Below are 19549 nucleotides of genomic sequence, written 5' to 3'. Positions count from 1 at the left end.
GGGAAACTCTTTTGTAATGAAGTTAACAGAATTGTCCCAGTCTAAAGTAAGAAATGCAAACCTAGTTTCTCAACTGTAATCCTAGGCAGGGGGGCTTCAGAAAATTTCAGGTCTGCCTGAGCTATAGAATTAAAATTAAGTCACTATTGTTTTTACAGAGACAAATATTTCAACTTTGCTGACTTTTTCCATAAGATGGTCCAAAAATGCTATTTTTTTTCTGCAAAACATTACAAAACCCAGAATTTATAAGTTTTGTGGTGCCATCTAAGTAATGCTAACACCAAGTGAGAATAAGCTAAATAAATAATGAATAAGTAAATACACAGTAGCTTCTGTTAGTTGAAAGGACGGCTGGAGACATCAGACATGATGTGATTAAAAAAAAAACTATGGCGGCCAAATGTTGATGGTAAACTCTCTATGCTTTATGGACTATTTTTCAATAATTTTATTCAGCTTATTAAATTATTTGCCTATGCATATATAATGAAAAGCAGTTGAACATGTGTTGGAACTGTGGTCTTAAAAAAAGTCCCTTTTTCTTTTCTGAAGGAGTGTAGTCTAAAATGCCAAAAGGCCACTGGTTACCGATCTCCATCTACCTACAGCATTATCAGATGCCCATTGCTTTAAATGCTCCTCAGACATTTTATCAACCTCAGAATAAGACATGGGAGTGTAAGAGGCAAGTTTAAACACAACGGTGAAGCAAAGTACATCCAATTGTGAGCCTTCCTTTGGTTTTTCTCTTTCTCCAGAGGCAAATCAGTCAGATGGTCTTTCTTACATAACATAGAAGAATGTTCCTCGTCTGTCTGTCATTTAATTCAGGGTTCAGGTCAACTAGAACTTGTGCTATTAGTCATGCACACGAGTCCTTCTCTCGTCCTACTCAGTCCCTAGGTATTGCATTCCTAGAACCCAAGGACCCTGTGTTCCAAACCTGCTCTCTTGCCTCTAGCATCTGGCATGATGGAGGGCACGGGGTAGGAAGCTCAATAAAGTTTCACCGAGTTGAATTCGCCCTTCTCCAAAAGAGCTCCCTTTCTTTGGTCAACCAAAATTAAAGGTGTTTTGAATTTTCAAAACTTTCAACAGAGTTAAAAAGTTGTTGAAAAATGACAATATTCTTAGCAAGACTAGGACCCTTTCATCAGTACAGAGCTTTCTATTTTTCTCTCTCCACGTCCCTTCTCTTCCTCCTCATTCTAAGTGGCTGCTTGTCTAGAGAGCAGAGGGAGGCTTGCAGGTGCGCTTTCCAAGGAGCAAGCCTAAGACAGTAGAGGTGGCTCATGAGGGGCAGCAGGAGCCCAACATGTCAGCCTGTGCCTGTGACACAGCCTTCTGCAAAAGAAAAACTCAGCTAAGTGTATAACCACAGTGACACTGACAGAGGCTTTTCTAGGAAACACTAGCTCAGTTTCCATTTCTGGCGTATTTTTATTCCTTTGAATGCTTATTTTGGCTCACTATTGACACTAAGCTTCTTGAATATTCTTACTTGGGCCTTCTAAGAGTAACTGAGTCCTCTGCTTTAAATGCTCCTAGGGGGGATATTAAAAGGTGCTTGTCGACATGGAGATTGATGGTATTAGACAGTGCTGCTACTAATTAAGCATGGTTTGGAAGAGAATGCCCCCATAGGAAACCAAACATTCAAATGCATAAGCCTGTGGAGGTCAATCTCATCGAAACCATCATAGAAGGTATCAACACAAGTTTAACATTTTACCAATGAGACTCGATCTAAAATCAATCACTCCTCCTTGTTGCCTTGCTCCCAACAAGTTTTATTTTTAACAGTACTTATTGAATTATTGGTTTCACTCACCACTCAAATGCTAAATCCACATAACTCTACAATATGCTTGTACTACAATATGCTTCGTTGGAGACGAAATACGCACACATTATATATAGTCTTTATTTTATTTTACGTTTATTCATTTTTACATACCAACCACAGTTCTCCCTCCCTCCCTGCCTCCTATCCCTTCCCCACCCATCCCTTCCCCCACTCCCATCTACTCCCTAGAAAGGGCAAGGCTTCCCCAATGGGGGGTTAACTAAGCCTGGCTCTGTCCAGTCTCTGAGGCAGGACCAAAACCCCCTCCCCCCAGGCATCAAGGCTGAGTAAGGGTTCCCACCGTAGGGAGTGGGCTCCAAAAAGCCAGCTCATGCACTAGAGATAGATTCTGGTCTTACTGTCAGGGTCCCACAAACCACACAACTGTCACCTACATGCAGAGGGCTTAGTTTGGCCCAATGCAGGTTCCCCAGCTGTCAGTCAAGAGTCCTAGAGGTCCCACAAACTTGAATCAGCTGCTGTCTCTGTGGGTTTCCCCATCACGATCTTGACTCCCCTTTCTCATACAATCCCTCCTCCCTCTCTTGGACTGTACTCAGGGAGCTTGGTTCCATGCCTGGCTGTGGATGTCACTGCATCTGCTTCCATCAGTTACTGGCTGGAGGGTCTATGATGACAATTAGGGTAGTCACCAATCTGATTAGAGGAAAAGACCAGTTCAGGCATCCTCTATGCGAAAGGACCAGACCCTCACCCAGCCCCCAGGCTGTAGAAAAGACCCAGTAAGACAAAGGTCTCTGACTCAGCAACATGTGCTGAGCTCCAGACCTTACCTAATTACCATGAATAAACCAACAGATACCCTCCATGTGGCAAGGAACCAATCAGAAGTTAGCTGGCGGGCTCTGGATGTGCTGTAGCAACCACCCTGGGAGGGCCTCTAGGCATAACAACATTCCTGTAGCTGTAGTTGACCAATCAACACAGAACAGGTCACCCAAGCTGGGAGGTGCATCAATCCTGACACTGTTGCTATGCAACTAGCGGACCCCCTAGACACTCCCCTTGCTCTACCCCAATATTTTTCCTGTCCCACTGCTGCTCGTGGTCACCTGCCTGGTCCTGCCTGTCTCACGGGCTGTGTCAGATGGACAGGAATCGGGTTTACTTGTAAAATTAAAGACTCTTGGCTTTCGCATCAGATCAGGTCTCTTGGTGATTTTTGGGTTCAGAGTTTGGGCACAACATGCACTATTGCTAGGAATCTTTACTGGAGTCATCTTTGTGGATTCCTGGGAATTTCCCTTGCATCAGGCTTCTCCCTAACCCCATAATGGCTCCAAGGTATCTCTTTCATTGCCCTCCCTCTCCTTCCTCCAACTCTACAGTCCCATTCCCTCAAGTTCTCATCCCCTAATCTTTCCTCTCTACCTCCACCTTCAATTTACCTAGGATATCTTATTTCCTCTTCCCAAGGAGATCCATGTGTGTTATGATTAGGTCCATCTTAGTGTCCTCCTTGTTACCTAGCTTTTCTGGGGTTGTGGATAGTAGCCTGGTTATCCTTTTTTTTTTTTTCTTTAAATCTAATATCTATTTATGAGTGAGTATATACTGTATTTGTTTTTCTGGTTTGGATTACCTCACTCAGGATGATATTTTTCTGGTTCCATCCATTTGCCTGCAAATTTCATGATGCCATTGTTTATTCTGGGGTGGGGGTGGGGTTGTTTCCAGGTTCTGGCTATTATGAATAATTCTTCTATAAACATAGTTGAGCAAGTGCCCTTGTGGTATGATTGGGCATTCTTTGGGTATATGCCCAAGAGTGGTATGGCTGGGTTTGGAAGTGGATTGATACTAGGTTTTCTGAGAAACAACCACACTGATTTCTAAAGTAGCTATACAAGTTTTTACTCCCGGTAGCAGTGGAGGGATGTTCCCTTAACTCCACTTCCTCTCCAGCACAGGCCATCATCAGTGTTTTTGATCTTAGCCATTCTGACAGGTATAAGATGGTATCTCAGAGTCATTTTGAGTTGCATTCCCTATTTATGGACAGATATTGTTTAAATTTCATTTTATCATTAAATATCTTGTTTTTTTCTATTGGCGATTGAAAGTTTTTTCTGGGTATAGTAATCTGGGCTGGCCAGCATCAGTGGTTTCTTAGAGTATGCAGGACATCTGTCCAGACCCTTCTGACTTTTAGAGTCTCCATTGAGAAGTCATGTGTAATTGTAATAAGTCTGCCTTTACATGTTACTGAATACTTTTTCCCATGCAGCTTTTAGTGTCCTTTCTTTGTTGATTATTATGTGTTGTTTCATTGATTTATTCTATCCTGTTTGTTTCTATTTCATTGATTTCGGGCCTAAGTGTGATTGCTTGTTGCATTCACTTCTCTTAGGTGCCATTGCTTTTGTTCTAGAGCTTTCGGGTGTGCCATTGATTTATTATTTCAGGTGTGCCATTTTTTAAATATAACCAATTTTCATTCAGTAGAGCACTTTTCAGTTTTTTTTTAAGTTTGTAAGTTTTCTCTTATTTCTGCTGTTGATATCTAGCTTTAATCTATGGTGGTCTGATGGTATGCAGGGGGTTATTTCAATTTTCTTATATTTGTTGAGACTTGCTTTGTGCCTGAGTATGTGATCAGTTTTAGGGAAAATTCCATGAGATGCAGAGAATGAGGTATATTCTTTTGTGTTTGGATGAAATGGTCTGTAAATATTTGTTTGCTCCATTTGGTTTATGATGTCATTTAGTGCCAGAATTCCTCTGTTCACTTTTTATATGGATAACCTGTATACTGATGAAAGTGTACTGAAGGCTCATGCTATCACCACGTGAGGGTCAGTATGTGATTAAGCTGTGGCAGTGTTTCTTTTACAAGGAAACACTAGGTGCCCTTGTGTTAGATGCATAATTGCTTAGAATTACCATGTCCTCTTGGGAGATTTTTCCTTTAATCAGTATAGTATCCTTCCTTATCTCTTCTGACTAGACTTTTTTTTTTTTGAGTCTATTTTGTCATATACTAAAATGGCTATTCCAGCTTGCTTCCTGAGTCTATGTCCTTGGAATAAATATCTCTGTACATCCTTTTACCCTGATGTGATGCTTATCCTTGATGTATATTGGAGGTATATGTATATTAGATGTATATTAGATACAGCAGAAGGATAGACCCTTTTTTAGTATTCAATCTGTTAGATGTCTTTTTTTTTTTTAAATTGGGGATTTGAGACCATTGATGTTGAGAGTTATCAAAGAGCAGTGTTTGGTGACTCCTGTTGTTTTGTTGTTGTGGAGTGGGTCCCTACCCTCTTGATATGCTGCTCCGGAATTATTTATTCCTATGTTTTCTTGGGTTAACCTTTTCAGTTTTAAGTTTCATTATAGCACCTTCTGCAGAGCTGGCTTTATAGATAGATGCTACTTAAATTTGTTTCTTCCAACCATTTTGGGTTAGAATAGGGGCTGAGAGGCTCCACAGGAAGGGGAAACACTGAGCCTCTCATGAGGTTTGGTGAAGTCCCCGGGGAGTAGTGGCAGAGAGGGAGGAAAGGTTTTGCAAGTAGTCGTCTACAGGGCAGGGGATTACACGGGGATTTAATAATGGAGGACAGGAAGGAGAGTGCTGATCACTTGTTTGATTCCCAGGTTAGTGTGCCCAGTGGGTTCCCAGGTAGACAGTACCGCCAACTCTTGATGGCTGATTCAAAGGGATAGTGTGAGGGAGGAGGAGTGAGTGCATGGGTACACCAACCAGGAAGGGTGTGTGTGTGTGTGTGTGTGCACGCGCATGCGTGCGTGCGTGCGTGCGTGTGTGTGCGTGTGTGTGTGCGCGTGTGTGTATGTGTGTGCGTGCGTGCGTGTGTGTGTGTGTGTGCGTGCGTGCGTGTGCGTGTATGTGGGTGTGTGTGTGCGTGCGTGCGTGCGTGCGGGTGTGTGTGTGTGTGGGGGTGTGGGGTGTGTGTGTGGGTGTGTGCGTGCGTGCGTGTGTGCGTGCGGGTGTGTGTGTGTGTGTGTGTGCATGCGTGCGTACGTGTGTGTGTGTGTGTGTGTGTGTTTTCAGACACAGGCATTCACAGGGGATCTTTTGAAGGTGCAGAGAGGGTGCAGCCATTTGGACGTCAAACAGTAGTCTGACACCTTGATGTCTGATTTCCAGTCTCTGGAACTTGAGGAAAAATGAATTTCTGCTGTTTCAGCCCCCCCATTTGAGGTAGGACTTTGTTGTGACAACCCTAGCACCCTGACTCGCAGGGTTCCCTAAAGGCCAACAACACATGGAAAGGCACTCATTAGTCATCGGAAAAATGCAAATTAAAACCACAACAAGCTAACCTTCCCCACTTCCTAGAATGGCTATAATTATAATATCTGATGGCACAAAAAAAAATTTAGCTCCTATCATAGTTATCGATACAGTCAATAGATACTTACAATAGGTTGTCTTTGGCACTGTTCTAGAGAAATGCATCGCAGAGCTAAAGAAAACAAAGGCTGTTCTACCTTCTTTGAACTTACAGACCCAGAAGGAGGAAGAAAACTCAACCAGTCAAAAGAGCTGAGCACTGATTGTGAAGGGGCCTTGGGAACACACGGCAACATGATATAGCCTAGATTAAGGGCAACACGGATAAAAATGAAAAAGGAGAACACGACAGGCCTTTCCTGACAGAACGGGACTGAGACACATGACTTCACAAACAGGTGAGAAATGGTGTTACTGTACAGCTGCTGCCCAAATAACCGACCTTACTGAAAGGTGCGACTGAAGGCCCTTCAGGGTATCCTCCTCTGCCCTCCAGGGTGATCCACACTTCTGGACCCAACACAAACTCAGAAACAGAAGATTGCAGTCCAGGTTGGCCTCACGTGAAAGCTGCCAGCTCCAGGCTTCCAAGAACCCTATGGTCATTTTAATGTTCTACTACCATCTTCCATAAAGTGTAAATCTTTTTTTTTTTCACAGAGTCTCACATTTTCACGTTGCATGTATTATACAGCTGATCCAGTCTGCTGCTAAGAGTAGCCATAATTCTTAGCAATTTAATGTGTTCCTTAAGGAGCATCACCTGGATACTCTGTAGGTGGCTCTATACCCTGAATAAAGAGGTTTGTTTGCACAATAGAATGACAACTCACACTTCAAAAAAGTGTATATTTGATGCTCAGAGAGGAAAGGTCCAAAGAATAACAAATATGACTGTCTCCGTTAGGGTTTCTATTGCTGTGAAGAGACACCATGGCCATGGCAACTCTTATAAGGAAAACATTTAATCGGCTAGCTTACAGTTCAGAGGGTTAGGCCACAATTTTCATGGTGAGACACATAAGCAGACGTGGAGAGGGAGCTAAGAGTTCTACATCTGGATTGGCAAGCAGCAGGAAGAGCCAGGCTGAGCTTTTGAAACCTCAAAGCCCACATCCAGTGACACACTGCCTCTAACAAGGCCACACTTCCAATAAGGACACTGCACACTAGTCTGTGGAGCCCACTTTCATTCAGACCATTATATATGCTGTAGAGGGATGGTGGGAAATCTGAATCTGAAACCAGGGCTCCTGGGTTAGCCAAACATCATCATCACATTTTTGAAATCATTCAACTGGCAGAACAAACATTAAGGACATATAAAAACTTTACAAGTTTCCCCAAGGTACCTGTTTCTTTTTCTTTTTAAAGACTTTGCCACATTTATCCTGTGCACAAGAATTCCTGAAAAGAAGCTATGTCCACAAATATTTACTAAAGCTTCAGTGATTGTGGAGAGTTTGCAGGTCCCAGAGCATAAATGCAGTTTCTCTGTCTCTAGACCCCCAAAGAGTCATTCCTCGTCCACATTGGTGTCAGATGTAATATCCTGATAAACAGATACAAAAAAAAATTCCCTTGGAATGTGTTTGCTTAATACAGGGAGGGGGGGGGGAGCGCCAGAAGGTTACACCTGAGGCCTTAATTAAGGCTTTCCCACTTTGCAGAAATTATCTCCTAGGTTCTTCTATCAATATACAAACAAACAAACAAACAAACAAAAAATCGCAAACCAAAAAATCCCAAACCCAAAAAAAATAATGCCTTGATTTATAATGTTCTTTCTCCTGTTACCATAAAGTTCCACAAAACTGTTCCAACAGTGAGACATTGTACCCAGACCATGGTCATTTAAATTTTGGTTCTAGAATAAACTTTCTCTTACTCTCTTTGAGTTGAGAGCTGTATTTTGTGTCAATGATTCCATGTTATTCTCTCTCTTTTGTCTTCCCCCTGAACTAAGAGAGGCTACTTGCAGACATAACTGCAAAACCTGTATGTGTTTTAATAGAAATAAAAATAGGCTTTTAAGTGCTCATACGAAAGGCACTTAACATTGTTCTATACTTCTTTTTATAATCTGAGGCATCAAATTTTGGGCGGCTGGTCCAAAAGCACTTAACAAAAAAGTCTGTCATATTTCCTTATGTATAGCGTTTGGTCCAGATTCAAGTGTCACATTTAGTGGTAGACACTGGCTTTTGAATGACTTATTGGGGCTGGATCTGGATGTGTGCCACAGGTGTGCTTTTAGTAACTTTTTCAGGACAACACACACACACACACGCACACACACACATGCACGCACGCACACCTGCTAATGTTCATGTTGTCTTGGTATAAATCTTACATTTTTTGGTGATCAATGTATTATTACTACTAAAAAGAAGGATCCAGGTGTGCATGCCTAACTAAAGAAACAGCTTAAACAGCAGCCCCTGGGACTCCCCGAGGAGCCTTTGGTGCACTGCTGAATTAGGCACATGAGTAGGAATGAAGACACATGACTTCAGAAGTCACAGCTATCTATTACCACACACTCGTAGGTGATACTGGGCAGTCCTCAGTTTCCTCAGAGGTTGTTAGGAAGAGTGAGTAAACAATGGAGCGGAAGAATCCGGCGTGAATGAATGTGCACACTGAGATTTAGCTTCTGTCAAGCTCATGGACTAATGGTAATGATGCCTGGTCCCTCAGTAGCCTATTGTATTTATAGCAGGGGGTGCAGGAGCTGACACTTAGGTAATTTCTTCCTCAGTTTGTAGGAAGAGTTAACTGGTTTCTGTGCAGATACAATGCTTTCTCTTTTATGTGCTACACCACATCAAACTCAGTACCATGCAAAAGATGTCTGCGTATGTAGTCATAGGAAAGAAAACTTGCATCAGTTGGCTTGACTATTTTGTTTAACTATGCTTTGTTCACATTCTGTGTTTTAGGGGCGGCGGTGGTTTCCTCTTACTTGATGCTTGATATCTTTACTTAGGGACAGTGTTTCAATCAGAGACATAAAGGTCACGACTAGGACCATTTATCACCATAAAAACAGCAGGGCTTTCAGTCTATTTCGGATTTCCAAGCAGGAAGTTCAGTGAGTTGATAACATGAGCTACTGCCTCCTCAAAGGCCTTTAAGACCACGTGTTTTCATTGCATTTCTGTGTGATTTCACTCGTTCTAGCATCCGAAATTGCACAGATGTTAATGGGAGAAGAGTTGTGAGGGTGGCTGCAGGTCCAGGCCCTTTAGGTGTAAAAAACAAAACAAAACAAAACAAACAAAAAAACCCCACTATGAATTATTGATAACCATCATTAACACAAAACATGTACATTTAGAAGACAAGCTTAAAGTTTTTTCTTCAGTTTTTTTCTGAGAAATGGTATCAGTTGAGAATGGATTCTAAGTAGCAAAAGAAAATAGACGTATGATAAGAGAGGGAATCATCAGTAGTGAGTATGATTGAACTTTAGGGAAGTATTTATAGCTGACCTGCAATCCCAGCACTTGAGAGGGCAGAGAAAGGAGAGCTAGCTATGGCTACAGAGTGAGACAGTGTCTCAAAAATTATGTATTTGCTTTTGTGAATATGGGGGTTCTGTCTACATGTATGTCCATGCACCATGTGTGAGAAGTATCCACAGAGGCCAGGAGGGTGTCAGAATCCCTGGGGCTGGAGTTAAGATGTTTGTGAGCTGCCACGTGGACGCTGTCCTCTGGAAGAACATCTAGAACTCCTAACTGCTGAGCCATCTCTCACGTCCTGTAATTAAACTTTGTTTTATTTTATTTTTTTATGTAGTAGAAATAATATGCCTCCTCAGCAAGGAATTACCCCACACCCTTAAAGATGAAGCAAAAGCGCTTTCCTTAAGGACCAGACCAATTGGGGCTGACACCCAAATAAGAGTCAGCCCCAGCTGAAGATTTCATTAGATTTGATCCACCTTAGGCTTATGCATTTTACACATGTTGTCATCTTAAATTTCTTTTGGGCTTGTCTCCAGGTTACACGTCCAAATAATAAGGACAGGAGACTGCAAGTCTGGATGCTTAGGCAGACAGGAGTTTATACCACAAAGACATTACATACTGCCAGAGTTATTTTAAGTATGCCAGTGTGACAACAAGTAGTAGTTACCCAGGGTCATCTGGTAGAATTATGTTTTTCCTGATACGAGTACATCGGTCTTAATGGCAGACCTGAACTTAATGGTGACTGCGACTCTGAACTGCCTGTGTCCTGAGCCGCCCTTTAGAGGTATTCCTGTGTGTGGAAATCAGGGCATAATGGCTAGTCCATCCTGGTGAACATGCACAGCCCAGCATCCAAATTTCCCTTGTTGCCATCAGGCCTAGTTAGCACAGTACTTACCTTTGGGATACTTAGGAGGCAGCGTTCTCTTAGCTAAATCCCACTTGTGAGACGTCCTGTGTTCTAAGTGAATCTATTAGTAAACCCTTTCTAACATCAATTTCCTTACTCTCTCTCTCTATCCCTCTCCCTCTGCCTGCTGCGGGTGAATCGCGATGTAAAGCTTTCAGCCACTGCTCCAGCACCATGCTTTGCACTGTGATGGTAACGAACTAACCATCTAAACCTGTAAGCAAGCCGCCATGATGGTAATGAACTAACAGTCTAAAACTGTAAGCAAGCCCCCAATCAAATGCTTTAAAAAATGGCATTTTAGTGGAACCAGGATACATCTGTGGTGCACAAGAGGACTTTGGGAGCACATTCCCCATGGAGGGATACTCCCTTAGCCTAGAGGCAGGGGGGAGGGCCTGGTCCCTACTCCAAATGACTTGACAGATTTAGATGATCCCTACTGGAAGGCCTCATCCTACATGTGGAGTGGGGGCGGGGATGGGATAGGAGGGGAAGTGGGGGAGCATGGGAGGGGAGAAGGGAGAGGGAATTGGGATCAATACGTAAAATAAGAAAATAAATAAATAAATAAATAATAAATAAAATGGCGTCTTCCTTTGTCTATCCCCATATCTTTCTGCTGCTTTAACAACGTTTCCTAGACCCTCTCTCAATAGTTTCTATGCATGTGTCATTATGGCCAAACGTAGCCGCAAGAGAAGCCAGGAGGCACTGTATCGTTCTTTACTGAGTGTGTCTCTTCCACTAGGTAGAACACTGACAGAAACTTAACAGTCCCTGCTACAGTTAATTGGAACCCAACACTGTGGTAAGTTCTGGGAGCATGGGATGTGTATCATGAGCACACAATCGCAGGCCGTCTCTGCAGAGGACCAGATGCAGAGTCCAGGGCAGGTGAAGATGGGGTGATGGGAGAGCTGTGCTTCTTGTGTCGTATGGAAGGCGAGAAGGTGCAGGCTATTGAGTTTGTAGACGAACTGGTGGGAGTGTGACGAAGCTCCCATTGCCTGGCATCTGTAAATTTGATAAGGGAGGCACTTGGAGTGACAAGTAATAGTCAGTAACGGTGAAAAAGCCCCTTCCTATGAGGAGGAAACTCAGTTCCTGGAAGTGTATAAAATACACCTGACAAACATTAGAAAGTCCCAGCAGGGCTCACAGGAGCTTCATCGTCAGTAGTTTGGTCTCACTGGGGTTTTGTCCCTAATTTTTCTTAAATGGAATCTGGGTAATTGAAACAGAGTAAGAACCACTGATCTATTTGTGAGAATATTAGTCTGGTGTGAGTTGTAATAGAACCCTGGACTGGAGTGAGGGAGAGGGTCTGGCCCAACATACTCTGTACCAGTCTAATTCCAGCTTCATTCACAGAAAGAATGGATCGAATCCAAATAAATCAGATGTTATCTAAAACAGTGTCTTAGTAAATAAAATCTTATTAAAACCCTTAGGGTTTTATTGCTGTAAAGAGACACCCACCATTTCCGTGGTAACTCTTAAAAATTGCTCCCTTATAGGACAGCCAGGAGGCCTTATCCGCCTCCCTGATGCTCAAATGGAGATAACAAGCAGATTGTTGAATACATGAATGTGGAACTCAGGAGAGAGTTTGGAGTCACCTGATTTTGTAACGTCTAGGAAGTGTGTGAAGCCACAGAAACGGGCAAGGTTACCAGGGAGATGGTTACCAGGGAGATACTGAGAACGGTATTTGGGGCCTGCGGTGCCTCCGGGATGAGGCGGCGAGGAAAACCTGTGAAAGGAGACTGAGACTGAAGGTCCAAGAAAGAAGCCATCATCAGCATGTGACGTCCTTGGAGGGAAGAAATGGTTTCAAGAAAGGAGTAAGTGACTTTGGGACGTCTGTAGCAAGCCGCACCAGAACTTACATGCCTGTTCTCTCTGAGTGCCTCTTTCTCCCAACCCTTACTATAGTTTAAGCTTACATTAAGAGACCTTCAGAGTCACTGAGGTGGCTAAGGAGGCGGAGCACTTGTCACACAAGGATGACGACCTGAGTTTGATTCCCAGAACCCGTGTAACGGGGAAGGAAAGAACTGACTTCACACAAAGTTGTCCTGTAACTTTCACATACACACACGGCATGTAGCACCTCTCTCCCATTAATAATAAGTAAAACTCTAAGCAAAACAACATAGCCGCTCAAAATATGTCTTTCATAAGACCTCTAAATGTGCTTCAGAATAAGTATGCTTAAAATTCTTCCCTGAATAAAGATCACAAATCCATGTTACCCAGAGTGAGGATTCTTTAAGGAGTAGGGGAATTCCTGAGGCTGCTGATGGTGACAGCGTGGAGTCACCATCAGCCGCTAATCGCTGGCAATACGGCTTCATCTTAAGGAAGAAGAAATGAAATCCTCAGGAGAAAAGTGAGTGCTAGAAACCACATTCCTATGACGTGGGAAGGCAGAACTCTACTCAGCAGCTCTGTGGGCTCCTAATGCCCACTGTCTTCCTATTTTGTGTTGGGAATGTATGTTTATTGAGTATGGTGGCTGCACTTACAGTTAGAGCTACTCCAGAGGCTGGGTCAGGTGGATTGCCCGAACCTAGGAGCTTGAGCTAGGGCATACTAGTGAGATACCACCTCACACAGTCCTACATACATACATACATACATACATACATACATACATATTTGTTTATATGTGCACATGCACATATGGGTCAAACAGTTCACACACACACACACACATATATGCCGCCTCACATTGTTCAAAATGTATTTTCATGAATTACTATGTAGCTTCAAAACAAAATATTTATTCTTTGCTGTATTGTACTTCCTTCAAATTCTCAGGGAGACCATGCTGTCATTGCATTGGGGGAGCGCACGAGGCCTCATCCTCCCTGAAGAGTTATATATTCACAATTGTTGGGGGAGGTGGTTATTTTCTGAAGCGGGGTAACCACTGGTAAGTTGCCAATGCTCCTGCAAACAACCCATCTCTCACACTCCTTTGAAGAACTCTAATGAAACCCTTCTCATCATTATGAAAAGGAAAAGGAGGGAGGGAAGGAGGGAGGGAAGGAAGGAGGGAGGGAAGGAAGGAGGGAGGGAGGGAAGGAGGGAGGGAGGGAAGGAAGGAGGGAGGGAGGGAGGGAAGGAGAAAAGGAGGGAGGGAGGGAGGGGAGGAAGGAGGGAGGGGAGGAAGGAGGGAGGGAGGGAAGGAAGGAGGGAGGGAAGGAAGGAGGGAGGGAGGGAAGGAGGGAGGGAGGGAAGGAGGGAGGGGAGGAAGGAGGGAGGGAGGGAAGGAGGGAGGGAGGCAAGGAGGGAGGGAGGGAAGGAGGGAGGGGAGGAAGGAGGGAGGGAGGGAAGGAGGGAGGGAGGGAAGGAGGGAGGGAGGGAAGGAGGGAGGGGAGGAAGGAGGGAGGGAGGGAAGGAGGGAGGGAGGGAGGGAGTGAAGGAAGGAGGGAGGGAAGGAGGGAGGGAGGGAGGGAAGGAGGGAGGGAGGGAAGGAGGGAGGGAGGGAGGGAGGGAGGGAGGGAAGGAGGGAGGGAGGGAAGGAGGGAGGGAGGGAAGGAGGGAGGGAGGGAAGGAGGGAGGGAGGGAAGGAGGGAGGGAAGGAGGGAGGGAGGGAGGGAGGGAGGGAGGGAGGGAAGGAGGGAGGGAGGGAAGGAGGGAGGGAGGGAGGGAGGGAGGGAAGGAGGGAGGGAGGGAGGGAGGGAAGGAGGGAGGGAGGGAGGGAGGGAGGGAGGGAAGGAGGGAGGGAGGGAGGGAGGGAGGGAGGGAGGGAGGGAAGGAGGGAGGGAAGTTAAAGTAAAAGGGGGCCAGCTGGGAAGAGGGCGAGCAGCAGCAAGCATGGGAGGTGGACAAGAGATGATAACGGGGTGGATGTGGTCACACTACATTACATAACTGTATGAAAGGCCACATTGAAACCCATCACCTGAAAATAGAGTTAACATATACTAATAAAAACTAATAAAAATGGAGTAAACACATTTTCAGGCAGGAAGCGAAGAGGAGGAGGTCTCGTTGGCTTCCGCATTTGCCTTGCTTGGGTCCTGGTGTCGGACTGTTCATGATTTCCTTCCTGTCTCTGAGAGAGACGCTAATTTTAGGTTTGTCTTTATGGTTTGAGGAAGCATTCTGTTTTGCTTGAGACAATGATCTAAGGAAAGGCGGTTCTTCATCCCTTTCATGTAATGTATAAATTTATCAATAAACTAAAGCATTCTACAAACGGCTGCCTAGCTTGGCATTGTTTTGTTTATCTGTTTGTATTCCTGTTATGCGATGCAACCAGGATGCTCTCACTGCTCTGAGTAAAAGTGGATCATTTAAAATCACATTTTTAATATTTACTAAATGTGAATTAGGAGGATAGATAATAGCTTGTATTTCTGAACATCAGGGTGAACAGAATATATCTGCAAAGCAATTGTGGGAATTCTACTCATGCAAGGCGGAGAGTCATTATCTTGAGTTAAGTTGAATATGAAATTAGTAAAATGGCTAAAAGAGCCCTAACATGAAACGTTAATTGGAATTAATCTTAGCATTGGGGAAGAGACATAGTGATACTCTGTTCAGACTCTGGTAGCTCTTTGTAATTGGTCTTAACTTAAACAGAATTGTATACAATCTGTTCATGAATTTGATCTAATTACTTTGTATTAGTCTCATGCTTTTACCTCAGGGAGAGCCATGGTTTGTTTTTAATCACCTCTTGTACATTAAATCAGTAGTGTAATTACCTCACACAGAGAGAAGCCGCAGCAGGATTCCAGGTTTATAAAATCTAATTATGTTCACAATTCAATATTTTACTTTCCCTGCTCTCAGAGCCCACATTTGAACAAAGCCCAGACTAACTGGAGAGCAGCGAGGTCGCTGGTCATGCAGTGTGCCTCTGTCAGCTGTGTGAGGAGGAGCCCCCTTGCCCAGTCACAGCACAGACAGATTCGGGGATGTTCTGGATGGTTGCTCTGGGCTGGCCCACATGATGTCAGGCGGGATGAAGAATTCTGTTTAGGTCAGACTCAGCCCACAGAAAGGCAGGCGAGAGATGCCCAGTCTGCGTTCTCCACGCTGCTTCAGAGGCAGCTGCAGATAAAAGACGGAGAAAGGGAGGCCTGGAAAAGGTCTCCAGTGTTTTCTCAGCGGGAAGTTTGCCTTCCTCACCTTTACACCTTGGGATTCTGCAGCTAATCGTGTTTGAGCAAGGGTGAATCGCTAAGGCGCATCTTCGAAAAGCCTCTGTCAAAACGAGGAAGATTGAAAACACAAGAAAAGAAGCTGGGAACACGCAGAGTGTGCAACCCAGCATCCCTCGCTGCCTCAGAGCCGCACCCTGAAGGCCGCTTGCCTTATTGTCGCTTCCATATTATTTCAAACCCTGGTTACACAACTTCTACTCTAAATAAAGTACATGGACACACTGACAGATGGACAGACAGACAGACAGATGCACAAAACCTGCCCCAGGAAATGGCCTCACTAACACTTCATCTGTGCTTCGTTTTTTTTTTTAACATAATTTTTTATTTATTCTTCGAGAATTTCACACCATGAACCCTAATCTCACTCATTGCCTAGTCTTTCTGTATCACCCCACTTATTTTCCTTTAATATCTACCATCTACCCTGGTAACCTCCCCCAAAGAAAATTATAACAACAACAACAAAAAAAAAAAAAACCCCAGAAATAAAAACAAAAAAACAACCCCCAAACCGTCTCACCTACCCCTTGGGGCACAACCTGCTCATCTGTCAACCGCAGCCTTTTCTCCCTCCCCTCACAGCTGTGATGTCTCCAGCTCCGCTGGGCATGTACCATTCTACACCTCCGTCTATGCCACCACGCTATCACACCTCCATTTGTCACGGTGGCCTTGGAAGCATGGGTCACACGGCGTTCCTTTTCGCTCAAATAGCTTGACTTGCCAATGTTCGCTGCAATGAGTCATTGCAACGAGTCTGGGTCAAGATGTCTGGCTTCTGCTACGCCGTCAGTACTGGCCCCTCACCGAGACTCAATATCTCAAATATCTTGCTTGTGGTTTCCAGGCATGGAGATCCTGCTGATCCGAGTGACCTGCACCGCCAGCTAGGGCCATGGTATCATCTGGGCCTGGGCTGCTGCGTAGGGCCATGTCTGGGCATCTGGCCTTACCATGGCCAGGGTCTGTGTTGACATCCATGGCTCCTGATACCATCAAAAGCTGTGCCAATGCCAGGGATCTGGTCAGCCACTTGAGACCATGTTGGTGTCCGAGCGCGATGCTGCCACCAGGTCTATACCGGACTGGGAGGCCTGTGCTGTCACTCGGGTCCATGGTGATGTGCAGGCCTGGGCTGCTGCCTAGGCCGTGCATGTTGAAATCTGAGGGCTGTGCTGAGCTGGCCCTGCCCCATGATGGACACTGCAGCAGGAGATCTGAACTCAGGTGTGGGAGAGCTGGCTCTGCCTCTCATCTTAGGGGGCCAAGTCTTCTGTTTATGCTTTTACTTTGTTTTGTTGTTTGGTTCTATATCTAATTTTAAGTGATAATATAAACATTAAATTGGATTCTGCCTTTGCAAGGAAATTTTCATGCTTTGATTTTATTGACCTACATTTATTTCACTACTATGTATTCTTCACTATTTATCCTTTATACAGAGCTGTTCTGTATATCTGTGTTCTGAAGAAACTATAAAAGAATAGTCCTGGACTGTCCAGCTGAAGTACCACCCAGGCCCACATCTTGAGCCATGGGTTGGCTCACTCTAACATCTACCCCATCTATGACCTGCTGGAGTGCATGAAGGAACCTGTCCTGTGGAACCATCTGCAGGATCTCCATGACGTAAGGCAACAGCAGGTATCGGAGAGGAGTTCCGGTGAGGGTCCAGTAATGATGGTGTGCCAGAAACCAGAGGCCCTGGACCAGACCAACAGCTCACTGCAATGAACATTTGCAAGTAAAGTTGAGTGTACAAAAGAGTACTGTGCATCACACCACATCTCCCAATGCCACTAAGATGAAGGAAGACGTGTGGGAGAGGGGGGAAGATGGACGAGTGAGGTATTTGTTTTTCTTTGTTTTGTTTTTTAATAGATGTTTGGGTTTTCTTTTGGGAGGGGTGAGGGGTGGACTTGGAGGGGCTGGGAGGTGAGTGGGATTGACGTGCAAAGTGTGAAATTCCCTAAGAATCAACAAGTAATTACATTATAAAAAAAAAAAAAAACCTTTGAGATTTCATTCCACCCAAAGCAGATTGCCTATTATCAAGAAACCAAATACTAGTGAGGATGTGGAGAAAGGGGAACCGTTGTGTACTGTTGGAAGAAGTGTGAGCTTGTGCTGACACTAAGGGGAGCAGTATGGAGAAGTTCTCAAAAACCCAGTAGTAGATCGATCATGCAGCTACCATTGGGCTTATATGCAAAGGACTTAACATGCACTTGAGAAATACTGTTCATCCTTCATTGCTGCTCTGCTCTCAATAACCATGGAATGGCACCAGTCTGGATATGCGTAGACTGAGAAGCCGATAGTGAACATGCAATACATATGCACAATGGAATATTATTTAGCAGCAAAGAAAAGAATGAAGTTATGAAATTTGCAGGAAAAGGAATGGGACAAGAAAATATTACGTATCATTTCCTATAAATATATTTAAATTATGTGTTTGTCTGTATGTGTGCATGAATGCAGGTACCCTCCGAAACTAGGCTGTCAGATCCCCTGGAGTTTGAGTAGCTGTGAACCAACCAACACGGGTACTGGGAATGGAATTCAGGTCCCTTGCAAGAGCCGTACCCATTGTTAACCATCTCTTCATCCCCCAGACATTATGTGAACGGAAGCAACATTGCATGTCCTTAGCTCTGACTGGTTATGTGTGCGTTTGTAGATGTGAGTATGGGTAGAAGCCAGGAACCTAGAAAGGGGCCCTTGAGAGGGGGTGATAAGGCTTTAAGGGGAGAGGGGTGGGGAGGGTAATAGAACACATGTGCTATGTAGGGTCAAGGGGCAGCGCGGGAGTGGGGACTAAGTAGGTATGGGGATTAGGACATAACATGGTGAGAGTGTCAACCAAAGCAGTATGCATGAAAAAGCCACAAAGAAACCTGCTACTTTGTAAGCTACTTTGAAAAAAGAAGTTTTTTTCTGTGAACAGGGATGTGGTGGGAGGAAACACCACATAACAGAAGCTCGTGCTCCCTTCACACTACCTGGGCGAAAGGCGTGAGAGGCACGCACTGCGTGCACTACTCTGGAAGCATTGACAGATGCGCAAAGGACTGTTTGCATTCATCCTTTAAAGTGGACAAAAGCTTTCTAAATCCATCAGATTTACGGATACAATGAAATGACCTATGGAAATGTCCTTCGCAGTACACCAGATCCGCCCACAGACAGGTGTCTGTCCTACCATTTTGTACCAAATCTGACCTGCCCATCTCCCTTATCGCCAGTCTCCCTTCAGAAAATAAAGCAAAGTCGTGACAATTTACAAGTCAGGCTGTTTTGCAATTCCATTTTGTGACTGACACAAAACAGCCTTTCTAGATTAAGTCAAGTACAACAAATAGCGTATATACTTCAGGACAGACAACAGAATTTCCACCAGGTTCTAAGCTTTTTACACTGTAACTTTGGAGCACAACGGCTTCGGAAAATGAGGAAAAAGTAAACCGAGGCATGTAGGGACCAGCCTGCAGTGTCTGCAGTAGACACACACTTCGGGACAAGGGCAGATGTAGTGGATGTGCCTCTACACACAAAAAGATTTACAACTTTTTAGTCTAAAACCAGGCAGCACAATAAGCCACTATGTTAATCAGCTGCTAGCTTCTAGTGCAGCTTTTACTTCTTTTGTTGTTAGGCTCTGTGTCTAATTTTAGGTGAAAAGATAGAAATCAAGCTCGGTTCTGCCTGTGCAAGGAAATTTTCACGTTTTGATTTTATAGACCTACATTTATTTCACTACTACGTATTCTTCGCTGCTTATCCTTTACACAAACAGAGATGTTCTGTACAACTTAGTGAAGAAACTATGAC

At 44.3% G+C, this 19549-nt stretch overlaps 1 protein-coding gene across 1 annotated transcript in view; it reads right to left on the bottom strand.

The window, feature by feature from the left end:
* The window catches only part of LOC127235735 (ribose-5-phosphate isomerase), an 877486-nt gene that overhangs the window by 212551 nt on the left and 645386 nt on the right, over positions 1 to 19549 (bottom strand). The window lies entirely within an intron of this gene.

The sequence above is a fragment of the Phodopus roborovskii genome, unplaced genomic scaffold (assembly GCF_943737965.1).
Source record: "Phodopus roborovskii unplaced genomic scaffold, PHOROB, whole genome shotgun sequence".
Classification (NCBI taxonomy): domain Eukaryota; kingdom Metazoa; phylum Chordata; class Mammalia; order Rodentia; family Cricetidae; genus Phodopus; species Phodopus roborovskii.
Note: the sequence above shows the minus strand (reverse complement) of the source record. Positions and strands in the feature narration are given on the sequence as shown.